This window comes from Mustela nigripes, chromosome 1 (assembly GCF_022355385.1).
Source record: "Mustela nigripes isolate SB6536 chromosome 1, MUSNIG.SB6536, whole genome shotgun sequence".
In the NCBI taxonomy this organism is placed as follows: Eukaryota; Metazoa; Chordata; class Mammalia; order Carnivora; family Mustelidae; genus Mustela; species Mustela nigripes.
This window is the reverse complement of record NC_081557.1, coordinates 92287944-92302108: the sequence shown is the minus strand read 5'-3', so window position 1 is coordinate 92302108 and position 14165 is coordinate 92287944. Positions and strand designations below refer to the sequence as shown.

The window sequence follows — 14165 nt, the reverse complement described above, 5'->3', positions numbered from 1 at the left end:
ATAAGAGAAAGGAGCTCTAAGGGTTATGATGGCATTTTTGGAGAATCATCGCATTCAACACCTCCTCTCTCTTATCTCCATTGCAAGAGATTACATACACACAGCAAACATATGCATGAAGATAAGAATCAGCAATACTTCCTGTGCTAAAGGGTGAGTCAAAAAACAGAGTCACAATAATCAATCATTTTGGGAGAAGAGCATACAGAAGTTAGTCATTGCTAAGGCGGAAAATGGCTTTATATAGGAGCCCATGTATGCTAATCTTTCTTCTGCTTTCTCAAAGTTTTGCAGATTAACATAAAATATACTTATTTGGTGACTATACTCTGGAGTGCATAATAATATGCCAGATAAAATCCATCTGCATTTATGTGTTTCTCAAATATTTCTTAAATTGTTATTAGTTTTTATAGACAATAACAGAAAACAAAGGCAAGTTTCTACCACTTTCAGTGAAATGATTTTATTGGCAACGTGGCTAACTAAACTACAGCAAAAGATTTTCCATGTGATGAGCTTTGTGATACTATAAACCAAGCTATCTTTGATATTTAAAAATAAACTGATAGACCCAGAGCCAATCCCATTAATTACCAGTTACCAATACCAATAAAATTAAGTATTTTTTCTAATACTGGCAGTAGGTTTATACTGAACCAATGAATCCTAAACCCCAGTTCTTCATCTAACTAATAACATATCAAGATCGTAACAGCTGATGGTATTAGAAACACTGGCAATACAGCTAGCTCTACTCAAAAACTTCCCGTCCTTAAACAAACTCATCTATGGTGGGAAAAGAACACATTTGCCATCCTAAGAATCCCGAGATAGTGGGAAAGTAAAAAAAATCAGACAATAAAAATACGTGTATTACTGTTTATCAAGAATAGTCTCAATAATCTTTACCCAACAGTTCTGGCACCATGGAAATCACTGACAGGACCAGTTGGATACATCTCTTCTTCATCACGAAGAGAAAGTCTGGCCTAAGACACATGCCCTAGTAAGTAGTAACTACCAAGACTGAGGGCTTAGGACAAGAAATGGGGGTGGTAGGTGACGAAGGGGAGCCAAATGACAATCCACCTACATAGCAGATTTTCAAATAATTCAAACTACACTCTGACCACAAAGAGCATACAACTTTGGAGATCAAATCCTACAGCAATCTTTAGAACAACATCTCATAGGATCACTGAAATTATTAAGAAAGGCCCAGAATTACTGTAATTGTTCGTGTTATCAGTGGCTCCTACACCAGTTTCTTGAAGCATTTTGCTCAAGAACAATTCTTTATTATAGTTGAGGGGACCAATTTAGTAGGAAAAGAGAGAGAGAACAGGAAGTGTTCAGCTTAGAAGTCGAAAGGACTAGAATACCACTTTCTCTAGGAGTTCAGAGGTGGTGACAAATGAGCACACACTCTGGTGTATTTATGCTTCTGGTGAGATCTGTCAAATGAACTTTAAACAACACAAAGTCCCTAACTAGGGACAGTCACTTAATATAAGCTGTTAAAGAACTGGACATCCATCAAACGTGCAACGCTAGGTTTTCTTTTCAGATGCCATTCTCTCTAACAGTACCTGCACCTTTGACCCTCTATCCCTCTTAACTCAAGGCCTAATTATTCTAATAATATGTTTTAGCTGCTAAACTTCATCTAATTAAAGGGCTTTGAAGAGACAGCTATTCTTGAGAAACATAAAAATAAACCCTTATGAAGGTTTACCATCAGAAGCTCATTTGGCCAAGCCACCCATTAATTAAAATGCCCAAGAGACATTCGTCTGGCAGTAAATACTAATTACCAGAACACATCAAAGAGCTTCTTAAATACAACAGAATGATTAATTTCGTGATTTCCAAAATAAGTGATTTTCTTTTATTAAAAAAAAAAACCTCTTTATATTTTCTAAGTACTTTGTTTTCCTAAAATGACTGGAAAGTTCTCAAACTTGCTACACAGGCCAGGAGCTGGTGGAATGCAGCCTCGTCCTATTTTATCTCCACAGTGACACGCTGGCTGTCCTTGGACAAATCATTTATACTGCCAATATCCCCACCTCTTGATCTGCTGAACAGAAATAAACCCTGTTACACACTGTGGCCAAAGAAAGGAGAGCCTATTTGGGAATAAACTTGTACTATGATGAAGAGTTATCCTGTATGATACAACTTTAACTTTCAAAGACATTTAAAAAGCTGTTTTTAAAAAGGCCCACTCAGTATTATACAGAGGATATTCAAGCGTTTGGCTAATAGATCTGAGGTTCGTCAGGATTCAGAGTGCCTGAAGGTAATTATTACATACACCCAGAGTTTCTGTTACATGGTTCTGGTTAAAAGGCATTTGTTAGCAGCAGCCTGGGGAGAGGAGCTGAAGCTGTACAGTATTTTCTCAAAGACGCCTACAGTATCCCTACAGTTATGAATACAAAGATATACAAATCGCTTTTCTAAAGTGCTGGCTGCAAGCATCGGATCTTGTTTTTCTTAGTGACTGTGTTTGCTGCTCGTGTTTTCTCCGCTTCGGGAGCTTCATGCTCCTGTCCCAAGACAGGGCTGTCTTAGCAGCTCCGCATCGTTCAGACCGTTCAAACTCTGCCTTTATTTCTGCCTGTCTCAGGACGGCTGCCACCGCCACCCCATGCCTGGTCGTCTGCTTTCTGAGTAAACCTATGGGGGCTGGTGGGTGTGCCAGGAAGCTGGCAGCCTGCAGCGGTTTCCAGTCCCCCCGCCTTTCAGCTGCCCGCGGACAAATGGCTGCTTTATGTTCCTGTGTGCCCTACAGGCAGGCAGCAAAACTTCTGCGAGCTCAGATGCAACATTTAACTTCCAGCAAAGAAACCCAGAGCAGTCGCCCAGCCTGGCCTTAACCCAAATTCACAGCATTTGAATAAATCCTGCAGTCATTTCAGAAGGCACATGGAACAAACAGGCTCCTGAACCACTCAAAAGACAAAGTTTCTTTTTTTTTTTTTAAGATTTTATTTATTTATTTGAGAGAGACAGACAGACAGACAGAGCATGAGAGGGGCGAGGGGCAGAGGAAGCAGACTCCCTGCTGAGCAGGGAGCCCAATGTGGAACTTAATCCTGCGACCCCAGGATCATGACCTAAGCCAAAGACAGTTGCTTAACCAATGGAGTCACCCAGGAGTCCAACAGTCAAAGTTTCTTAAAATACATTCTGAATCTTGTTGGGATAAACGTCAGTTTCAAGGGATGCTATAAAATGGTTCTACCTTCTTCCAAGGAGCTCAGTGAGCTAGTTCTCCTATATACTGCATAGAAGAATATACATACTATATATCCTATGCACCGTATATACCCCATCCTCCATCCCCAACTTCCCACATGGCAGTCTGGCCCCCGCCCTCTGCGCCCAGCCACTCACCAGTCTACACCCGCGATGCACCAACCCCAACACAGGATGCCCCCCTTCACAGATTCACTACTTATCTACTTAGCAGCCCCTCTACCTCTGGGGCAAACTTTCAAGTTTTTCTCTATCACAGCTCCACTCCAACCACTTCAGTCAAGACAAGGATGAGGGGACAGTCGAAGGAAAGAAAATGGGTCTCCTGTTTCAAGCTCTTAGCAAAAGGAAGGAGTCAAAGTTGTCTTTCTCACTTTGCAATCACCATTCATCATTTGGCACCGGACTTCTTTAATCTTTTTTATTGGCTCTTCCTCATGAAACAGGAAAAAGCCAGTGATACCCAGGGATGTATATTCCTCACGAGTAGAATTCTTAGAAGGGGAGGGAATGAATTCCAAAGTTTAAAAGTATCAGAGCGAGCACATGTATAAAATTTGCTTCAGAATTCCCAGCTTGTGATGTTGGCCTAATCCGACTCAGGAAGAAATATCTTGTGGTACATTTAGATTCTGACCTTTCAAAGAGAAAAAACACATCTAAGGCGGTCTTAACTTCCCTCGACCAGCTTCACTGGAGTGTCAGAGCCATGCCACTACTGGGATGGGGGGTGGGGAGCCAACACTTCTTAAAATAAGTCACTTTTCCACTCTAAACAGACAGTGTCTCCATTTGTCTGCTAAGTCTACGACTCTAAGTGATCCAAAACACCAGCTGAAAATGAACATATCCTGACAGCAGATCACACAAGAGGGCAGGAACTTTTCATTTTTCATGATAAAGAAATAGCCCAGTCCAGAAACGGGGGAGTGGCTGTGGGCTAAGCTTAGGTGGCCACCTGAGAACACTTCTACCCATCCAAGCTAATCACGGCTGGCAGCTCTGTGCTTTGCCACTCATGTCTATCATTTCTTCTTTCTACACCCATGGAAACGACTTCCTGTTTATCAAACAAATGCTTCTTTCCAAAAGAGCCAGGCCGAGGCCAAGAGAACTCAGCTGCCTGGGAGAGCAGGTTAACGAGAGTGCACTCGCGCGAGTGTCATACGGTCCCTAACCCACGCAGACGGGTGCACGCCTCAAGTTGCTCCGGACTGGAGGAAGGAGGTTTGCTACTTTGTTTTCCTTGCCAAGAACTCAACCACCTCACACCAAACTTCTTGACTTGTTGCTGCTTCTTATTGATATCTTTTTTCTTCAGGCTTCCAAAACTCTTGTTGTCATCCCATTCTCTTTCCCCCACACCCACATCCAATCCGTCAGTGGATTTTATTAGCTCTACCTTCAAAATACATCCAGAATTCAACTAGCCCTCACTCCATCTCCAACCCACCCTCAGGACAGCAACCTAGCCCAAAAGCCATGATCTCCCTCCTGAATCACTGTAATAGTTTGTCCTCCTGCTCCTAACTAGTACCCCTGATTCTGTCCTTGGCCCCCTGCGACACACTCTCAAAACAACTGCCAAAGTCATAAACTTTTAAAAACTTTTTACTTTGAAATAATTACAGACTCACAGGAAGTTGCAAAGAGAGTATGGACAGAGCCCACGTACCCTCTGCCCACAATGGTCAAATCTTACCTAATGCTAGAACAACATCAAAACCTAGAATGTGACACGGGTACCACGTGAGTCCAGTCGTATGTCATTCTACCAAGTGTATGCTCATGGAGCGACCACAGTACTCGAGATATGGAATGACTTGTGAGTTTCTCATTAGTGAGTGTTCCTGCAGATCTAACAACAAAAAGCACACTCTCTTGCCCTCTGTCTATCCCAAGTAAATTAAGCATTTTCCTTCAAAGTCTTGAGAAAACACAATTTCTTTGTGAAACGCTTACAGTCACAAGATATGCCTTAGCTCTTTAAGTTTTAAACTAGAATTATTTCGGTTGTTTCCTATGCCTCCTTACTACATGCAAAAGAATGTTCTCCATATAATCGATGCTTCATAATTACAGGTTAACTCAAGGACTATCAACCAGAGAAAAGATTATAAACTTTTATAAAAACGTGTTTCTTTACTCTTCACTTTGCCACTAAACTAAGTTTATAAACTAAGCCTGTTTATGTTCAGTCTTTATAACAAAAACGGGCTATTCTTCCAATATGAAGTCCTTTCAGATTAATGTATAAAAGAGGATTTGTTTTCTTATAGCTTCTTAAAAAAATACTTCTAGACTAAGCATCAAGCCCAGGCAGCCTAGGAAACGGAATCCCATATATTCCAAAAGGCCTTCCAAGAATGTTGTTCAGACATTTCTTATGTAGTGCAAATGTTTCACACGCTACGCCCATACCCATACACTAGCAAATGTGGGTTGGCTAAGTTTGCAATATAGAGGTTATTCCCTCATTCCTAATATAATCTGCAGGCTCCAAATCAAGCTCATTCTTTGAAAACCATCTCAAAGGTCATTTATCTGACGCTCTTCCTAACCTACTCACCCACTCTAGAAGAAAATGCTGCATAATTTGTGTCTAATGGCCTTTATTCTATATATTTCTATAATGTCAATTGTATTACAATTATTTAACATGTGTGTCTTCCCTTTTGAACTAGGCCTTCTTGGCCTATGGATGGGTTTCTATCTGTGAATCCCTGTAAGGTATAGGAAAACATGTACTGTGTGCTTCTGTTTACAGGAAGAGAGAAGTAAATTTTCTTTCATTTATTTGACAGTGAGAGAGAGAAAGAGAGAGAGCACATAAGTAGGAAGAGCAATAGGCAGAGGGAGAAACAGGTTCCCCACTGAGCAGGAAGACCTGATGCGGGGCTCCATCCCAGGACCCTGGGATCATGACCTGAGCTGAAGGCAGACGTTTAACTGACTGAGCCACCAGGCATACCTTAAAGGAAAATTTTCTAAAAATGATTACTTATATGGGGATGAGAAAGGGGTGGAAGCTAGATTCTCCTGAACGTACCCTCTTTTATAGCTTTAACCTTGGAAACACGTAATGTCTTAAATAACTCAAACAATTCACAACTGAATCAAACAGAAGAAATGGTAATTTCTAAAATTTGAAACCAAACTGAATAAAGGTGAACATAGCTGTGAATTAAGCTATGACATAACCAATCAGAGAATACTTGTTTTAAGTGACACACACAGTATTTTATGTTAATGGGATATATCCTAAGGACAAAAAGAACCGGTCTCCTTAATATTGAGATTGCTTTGAATCAATTTTGCCCCATTCTCTCGTATCAAATACATAATTAGGCTAAAGTCATTTGGAACCACAATTTTTAGCTTAAGACAAACAAGATCTAAATACATCATATTCAAGAAGTTAAAAATGCTGAAATCTTAAATTCAATTGGAATGTTAGTACAGACTCCCCTTTACTTTCCTCTATATAAAAAAAATACATATTTCCTACCTCTGTCCCTGAAAAGGCCTCTAAGCAATGACAGTCCCGTAGCAGTAATAAGTATCCTGAGGGCACAGACTCTGGTCTCTACGTGCTATTTTCCACTTGAAAGAACCACAGCTCCTAGGAGACATGTTTGATTCCAGGTCGGAGACAAGAGATGTTCAGGGTAAGCCTGTGATATCTTACCTAAAAGCAAGGAAGCTATCAAAGACTACTGCGATCATGTCAAAAGGACACAGCAGTCAACTTAAAGAGGATCCCGTGGCTAAGTGGAATAATTTAAACACCAAAAGAGTAACAACTCAAGGGACTGAAAGACATGAAATGTATTAAAATTCCTAAATTTGTAATGATATTACCAATAAAATCGACTTTTTTTGATCACCACTGGAGACGGATAGGGTACCAATGCATAATTCTGAAATTTAGCATGAATGAAAAGAATCAAGCACTTATTTTGCCTTTATTATAGTTTCTAAATAGTTTATAAGCAACGTTCTTTACAAAAGAACTAGAGCTAACAAATACAGAAAGAATGAGAGAACAGAAAATCACCCTTTTGCAACTTCTAATGAAATATCTGCCTAAGCAGCTAAATAAGAAGAGTGGCTAAAACATCAGGTCAAAGGTTGATGGGACACTTTGTAAGAACTTTATAAAACTGTATACATCACTGTATACCTCACTAAAAGTGGGGAAACCAGACATTACACAACTCCTGAGATGCTATAATAGGAAGACGTAGTATTCTTGCCCCCGTTATCCCTACACTGGCCTGTGTTTAACCAAACCACTTTACAAAACATAGTGAACTAGGGGAATGTGCTGAGTGACACAAGGAAGACCCGAATCCATAACGTGGGAAATTTTACAGGATGATCTAGTTTCTTCAACAAATAGAAGGCACAGAAAGTAAGTGTGTGTTGGCAGGAGAGGGTTAGGGTTGTTACAAGTGATTAAAAATTGGAGACGCTTATCAACTTAATGGATGTATAGACTTTGCTACATCATGGCTTAAGCAAACTATAAAAAGATGTTATGACTGGGTGCCTGTGTGGCTCAGTTGGTAAGTGTCTGCCTTTGGCTCAGGTCAGGATCCCAGGATCCGGGGATCAAGCCCCACATCAGGATCCCTGCTCAGGGGGGACCCTGCTTCTCCCTCTGCCTCTGTATCTGCCCCTTGCTTGTGCTCACTCATTCTAGTACTATGTGCTCTCTCTCTCAAAATAAATAAATAAACTCTTAAAAAAAAAATAATAAAAAGATGTTACGAGACACAAGGAGAAAACTAAACATGCCATGCTTATTAGTAAAAAAAAAATAGTTAATTTTGTTGGGTGTAAAAGTGGGATTGTACGCTTTAGTTTTGATTATGAAAGAGTAACTGATGCTCGATTTACTCTCCCACTTTAACCACCTATAAAATTCAGACTGTTTGCAGACATTGGACAATAATCAGCAAAAGATTATGATTCTTGAGAGAAAGAAAGTATAAGAGGTGAACCCCATATTCACCCCAAACCACAACCTAGGGAGACAGAGCCCAAGCAAACAGGAGGATAGGGTAGAGGAAAGAGGTCAGAATTAGGGGCTACTAAGGCAGCTAGAACTTGGGTGGCAGGAGGAGGAATACCAACAATTAGCACAGAAAATCCACTCAGGGGGTGCCTGGGTGACTCAGTTGGTTAGGCGACTGCCTTCGGCTCAGGTCATGGTCCCAGAGTCCCGGGATCGAGTCCTGCATCTGGCTCCCAGTTCCATGGGATGTCTGCTTCTCCCTCTGACTTTCTCCCCCTCGGGCTCTCTCTCACTCTCTCTGTCTCAAATAAATAGACAGCATCTTTAAAAAAAAAAAGAAAGAAAGAAAGAAAAAGAAAATCCACTCAGGTCCTTGGCTAACTCCCCAAGTGCACATGTGCAAAGTAAGACTATGGAAGGTCTAATAGAAAAAACTGATGGGAGAATGAAAGCTAAAGAGAAATTTTTAGATGTTGCACAGCATTCAGGAGATGCTGGAGTTCAAATTCAGCTTATAAGGAGAGACCTAATATAGGTACTCAGTTGAGACCCCAGAAGACAACACCTTAGGAATAACGGCAAAACTCATAAAACCACCATAACAATGCCTACAGGCAACCCTCAACATGACCAAGTTGATCCATCTGTAATTTAACTTCCTACCAGAACAGACTCAACATCACAAAAGACAACATAAGGCAGAGTCTCTACAACATGTCACCCGTAATATGTAGCAAACAACAAAAAATTACTAAGCATGGGAAGAAGCAGGAAAAGTAACTAATAGTCAAGAGATTAAAGTCAGTAGGAGCAGAACCAAAGATGACTCTAATACTGGAGTTAGCAAGGAGTTCAAATGACTACAATTAATATATTAAAGAAAACAAAGGAAAAGACATACAAAAAGGATGAAAAGATACAATATGTCAAGGGAAAACCAGAATCTAAAATATATATAATCTAGGGCTCCTGGGTGGTGCAGTCGGCTAAGTGTCTTAACTCTTGGTTTCGGCTCAGGTCATGATCTCAGGGTCCTGGGACTGAGCCCTGTGTTGGGCTCCATGCTCTGCACAGAATCTGCTTAAGACTCTTTTTTCCTGGGGCGCCTGGGTGGCTCAGTGGATTAAAGCCTCTGCCTTTGGCTCAGATCATGATCTCAGGGTGCTGGGATGGAGCCCCGCATCGGGCTCTCTGCTCAGCGGGGAGCCTGCTTCTCCCACTCCCCCTGCCTGCTTCTCTGCCTACTTGTGATCTCTCTCTGTCAAATAAATAAATAAAATCTTAAAAAAAAAAAAAAAGAAAAAACTCTTTAAAAAAAAAAAAGACTCTTTTTTCGTGCTCTGCCTGCCTGCTCCCATACTCTCTTTCTCTAATAAATAAATCTTTAAAAAGAATATTTATATACATATGTAATCTTATATTCTAAAATAGCAAAACATCTGAAATTGAGAATTTATTAGATAGGTTTAACAGCTGACACAGAAAAAGATAGGATTAACAACCTTGAGATAGGTATTATGGTTATGTTTCCTAAAGTTCTCATATATAAAAGAAAACATTAAATATTTATGAATGAAATTATAATGATTTCTTTAAAATACTTTTAACAAAGAAAAGTAGGGGAAAGGATGAAACAAAAACAGCAACATGTTGATAGTTGTCAAAACTGGGTGACGAGCACAATATCTAATGAACAGAGTTATATATAACAATATATAATGAACAATATATAATGAACAGAGTTCATTATATGTTCTCTTCCCTCTTACATACATTTGAAAATGCTTGTATTAAAAAGCTTTTAGAAATGGAATCTATCATTTGTACACCTGTGTTCACAACAGCATTATGTCCCATAGCCAAAAGGTGGAAACAACCCATGAATCCATCCTGGATAAATGGAGAGACAAAAAGTGGTACAAACACACATTGGAATATTACTCAGCCTTAAAGAGGAAAGAAATTTTGACACATACAACAACATGGATGAACCTTTAGGACATCATGCAGAGTGCAACAAGCCAGTCACAGAAGGACAAATACTGTATGATTCCACTTGTTGGAACTACCTAGGATAGTCAAATTCATATGGACAGAACACAGAATGGGGATGCCAAGGGCCAGGAAATGGGTAAATGTAAAGTTAGTGTTTAACAGACACTGACTTTGAGTCTTGCAAGACAAAGAGTTCTGTGAATGGACGGTGATGATGGTAGCACAATGACATGAACATAATTAATGCCGCTGAACTGCACGCTTAGAATGATTGCAACGGTATACTGTATGTTATGCATATTTCACCATAATGGCTTTAAAAATGGAATCAGTCAAGGAAGCCCGGACGACTCAGTTAGCTAAGCATCCGACCCTTGATTTTGGCTCAGAACATGGAAGCTGTCTGATATTTTCTCTCTTCCTCTCTCTGTGTCCCTCCTCTCCCACTGTGCTCTCCCTCTCTAAAAAATAAATAAATAGGGAGGAGTCAAGATGGCGGAGAAGTAGCTGGCTGAGACTACTTCAGCTAGCCGGAGATCAGCTAGATAGCTTATCTAAAGATTGCAAACACCTGAAAATCCATCGGAGATCGAAGAGAAGAAGAACAGCAATTCTGGAAACAGAAAAACAACCACTTTCTGAAAGGTAGGACCGGCGGAGAAGTGAATCCAAAGCGACGGGAAGATAGACCCCGGGGGGAGGGGCTGGCTCCCGGCAAGCGGCGGAGCAACCACGCACAAAATCAGGACTTTTAAAAGTCTGTTCTGCTGAGGGACATCGCTCCAGAGGCTACCCGGGGCGAAGCCCACGCGGGGTCAGCGTGGCCTCAGATCCCGCAGGGTCACAGAAGGATCGGGGGTGTCTGAGTGTCGCAGAGCTTGCGGGTATTGGAACGGGAAAGCCGGCTACAGAGACAGAGCCGACAGTAAGCTCGCAGCTCGGGGTGACCTTGAACCGGTCGCAGGCTCGGTGAGCTCGGAGCGCGGCTGGAGGTCAGGCAGACGGGAGTAACTGGGCGCGGTTCTCTGAGCGGGCACTGAGGAGTGCGGCCTTGGGCTCTCGGCTCCTCCAGGGCCGGAGACCAGGAGGCCGCCATTTGTATTCCCGTCCTCCGGAGCTCTACGGAAAGCGGAAAGCGCTCAGGGAACAAAAGCTCCTGAAAGCAAACCCAAGCGGATTACTCACCCCGGCCCCGGGTAAGGGCGGTGCAATTCCGCCTGGGGCAAAGACACTTGAGAATCACTACAACAAGCCCCTCCCCCAGAAGATCAACAAGAAATCCAGCCGAGACCAAGTTCACCTACCAAAGAGTGCAGTTTCAATACCAAGGAGAGCAGCAGAATTCTAGAGGAGGAGAAAGCAAAGCACGGAACTCATGGCTTTTTCCCTGTGATTTTTTTTTTAGTCTTGCGGTTAATTTAATTTTTTTCTTTTTGATTTTTTGGTTTTTTTTCTCGCCTTTGGGTAAATTTTTTTTAACTGTTACCTTTTTCTTTTTTAACGATTTTTTACTAGTTTATCTAATACATATATTTTTCTTTTTTATTTTTCTTAGGTGTTTTTTTTTTTTTAATTCTTTTTTTTTCTTTCTTTTTTCTTTTTTTTCTTTCTTCCTTTTTGAACCTCTTTTTATCCCCTTTCTCCCCCCTCACGATTTGGGATCTCTTCTAATTTGGTTAAAGCATATTTTCCTGGGGCTGTTGCCACCCTTTTAGTATTTTACTTGCCCCTTCATATACTCTTCTCAGGACAAAATGACAAGACGGAAAAATTCAACTCAAAAAAAAGAACAAGAGGCAGTACCGAAGGCTAGGGACCTAATCAATACAGACATTGGTGATATGTCAGATCTAGAGTTCAGAATGACAATTCTCAAGGTTCTAGCCGGGCTCGAAAAAGGCATGGAAGATATTAGAGAAACGCTCTCGAGAGATATAAAAGCCCTTTCTGGAGAAATAAAAGAACTAAAATCTAACCAAGTTGAAATCAAAAAAGCTATTAATGAGGTGCAATCAAAAATGGAGGCTCTCACTGCTAGGATAAATGAGGCAGAAGAAAGAATTAGTGATATAGAAGACCAAATGACAGAGAATAAAGAAGCTGAGCAAAAGAGGGACAAACAGCTACTGGACCACGAGGGGAGAATTCGAGAGATAAGTGACACCATAAGACAAAACAACATTAGAATAATTGGGATTCCAGAAGAAGAAGAAAGAGAGAGGGGAGCAGAAGGTATACTAGAGAGAATTATTGGGGAGAATTTCCCCAATATGGCAAAGGGAACGAGCATCAAAATTCAGGAGGTTCAGAGAACGCCTCACAAAATCAATAAGAATAGGCCCACACCCCGTCACCTAATAGTAAAATTTACAAGTCTCAGTGACAAAGAGAAAATCCTGAAAGCAGCCCGGGAAAAGAAGTCTGTAACATACAATGGTAAAAATATTAGATTGGCAGCTGACTTATCCACAGAGACCTGGCAGGCCAGAAAGAGCTGGCATGATGTTTTCAGAGCACTAAATGAGAAAAACATGCAGCCCAGAATACTATATCCAGCTAGGCTATCATTGAAAATAGAAGGAGAGATTAAAAGCTTCCAGGACAAACAACAACTGAAAGAATTTGCAAACACCAAACCAGCTCTACAGGAAATCTTGAAAGGGGTCCTCTAAGCAAAGAGAGAGCCTACAAGTGGTAAATCAGAAAGGAACAGAGACCATATACAGTAACAGTCACCTTACAGGCAAAACAATGGCACTAAATTCATATCTCTCAATAGTTACCTTGAATGTGAATGGGCTAAATGCCCCTGTCAAAAGACACAGGGTATCAGAATGGATAAAAAAACAAAATCCATCTATATGTTGCCTCCAAGAAACTCATTTTAAGCCCGAAGACACCTCCAGATTTAAAGTGAGGGGGTGGAAAAGAATTTACCATGCTAATGGACATCAGAAGAAAGCAGGAGTGGCAATCCTTATATCAGATCAATTAGATTTTAAGCCAAAGACTATAATAAGAGATGAGGAAGGACACTATATCATACTCAAAGGGTCTGTCCAACAAGAAGATCTAACAATTTTAAATATCTATGCCCCCAACGTGGGAGCAGCCAACTATATAAACCAATTAATAACAAAATCAAAGAAACACATCAACAATCATACAATAATAGTAGGGGACTTTAACACTCCCCTCACTGAAATGGACAGATCATCCAAGCAAAAGATCAACAAGGAAATAAAGGCCTTAAATGACACACTGGACCAGATGGACATCACAGATATATTCAGAACATTTCATCCCAAAGCAACAGAATACACATTCTTCTCTAGTGCACATGGAACATTCTCCAGAATAGATCACATCCTCGGTCCTAAATCAGGACTCAACCGGTATCAAAAGATTGGGATCATTCCCTGCATATTTTCAGACCACAATGCTCTAAAGCTAGAACTCAACCACAAAAGGAAGTTTGGAAAGAACCCAAATACATGGAGACTAAACAGTATCCTTCTAAAGAATGAATGGGTCAACCGGGAAATTAAAGAAGAATTGAAAAAAATCATGGAAACAAATGATAATGAAAATACAACGGTTCAAAATCTGTGGGACACAACAAAGGCAGTCCTGAGAGGAAAATATATAGCGGTACAAGCCTTTCTCAAGAAACAAGAAAGGTCTCAGGTACACAATCTAACCCTACACCTAAAGGAGCTGGAGAAAGAACAAGAAAGAAACCCTAAGCCTAGCAGGAGAAGAGAAATCATAAAGATCAGAGCAGAAATCAATGAAATAGAAACCAAAAAAACAATCGAACAAATCAACGAAAGTAGGAGCTGGTTCTTTGAAAGAATTAATAAAATTGATAAACCCCTGGCCC

At 40.7% G+C, this 14165-nt stretch overlaps 1 protein-coding gene across 7 annotated transcripts in view; it reads right to left on the bottom strand.

Moving 5' to 3' along the window:
• Positions 1–14165, bottom strand: part of SIK3 (SIK family kinase 3) — a 251927-nt gene that overhangs the window by 75559 nt on the left and 162203 nt on the right. The window lies entirely within an intron of this gene.